General features: G+C 40.5%; 1 pseudogene; it reads right to left on the reverse strand.

Moving 5' to 3' along the window:
- Nucleotides 1-53: 53 nt before the first annotated feature.
- LOC119585282 overlaps nt 54-1,195 on the reverse strand; it is a 4,490-nt pseudogene continuing 3,348 nt past the window's right edge.

Raw genomic sequence — 1,195 nt, forward strand, 5'->3', positions numbered from 1 at the left:
TTATTTTTTCTCCTGTTGGCAGAAAGCTGTTGAAGGTAAGGAAAATGAAGACACCGATTTTATTCCATTTATTGAGATGAAGCAGTCATTGTCTGTCACATCAGCGTTATGTGCGAGAAAGAAATAACTATTAATTCAGTGTTGGCAAATGTCACCAATAATTAATTGGTAGTGTTTGCTTTTGCCTTTAAGGTAACGAAGGGAGTTTCCGATTCATAAAACTCATGGCAGGAATTGTGAGCGTGGCACCTGTTACTTCCTGTCCTTGAGGTCATTTCATCTGCCTTCTCATGACCTGACTTCTCTTGCAGATGTTATATCAGAAGTGTGTGTATATTCACGTACGGTATTGGCATATATTAGCATGTATGTAATTAAGGTCTGTGTTACCATAAGGCTCTTGTGTATTATTATGTATTATCAAGTTCTTCAAGAAGCTCGAGAGCGTAGGCTAGGTCATGAAGGGTCAAGTTCCAGGGTTACAAAGACAAGAAGTGTTCGCAGCCATTGCACAAGGAGAAACTGCGATCTTTGATAGGTCACGAAGAGGTATTCTGACTAACTGCATGCATGGAAAAATGAATCGCAAACAGCAAATTTATTCCCTTGTCATCGAATATTTCCTGAAATCATACTCTGTGATATATATATATGTATAAGCTGACATCCATAAGATTAAGCCAGAAGTGCAGTGCTCTGAATAACGTAGTTTTTTTTTCTCCACGTAAATTTCTCCTCTTCTTGAAGTCACTGCCAATCTTCGTGCGTGGACAAGCGTGGTCGTGGATGAGGGGAATTTCTGACTTATTTTCCCAGCCACCGACGGACTCTTAAAGGCAACTTGGTACTTGAATAAAGGCTAAGTGATGCCGAAGCGACCCCCGTCTCACACTTTACAGCTTCCAGCACATTTTCATCATTTCGACAAAGTATTCGTCTTCATCAATGGACTTGCTGAGGCCGGAGTAGTAGTCTAGAAACTCATCTTTTGTGAGCTGGAAAAGAGACGAAAAAATTAAAAGGACGGATTCAAAGGATTAATGCACCTGTATGGTCAGCTGTAATTTTGACTGTGGGATTTCAGGATATGGAATAAGGGTTGTGAAACTCTCGGACTTCTTTTAACAAGCGGCCTGTTTATCTTTTTCTATACGTCTCAATAAAACAAAGGTCCGAGCCTCCCCTCTCTCTCGAT

This window comes from Penaeus monodon, chromosome 19 (genome assembly GCF_015228065.2).
Source record: "Penaeus monodon isolate SGIC_2016 chromosome 19, NSTDA_Pmon_1, whole genome shotgun sequence".
Taxonomy (NCBI): Eukaryota; Metazoa; Arthropoda; class Malacostraca; order Decapoda; family Penaeidae; genus Penaeus; species Penaeus monodon.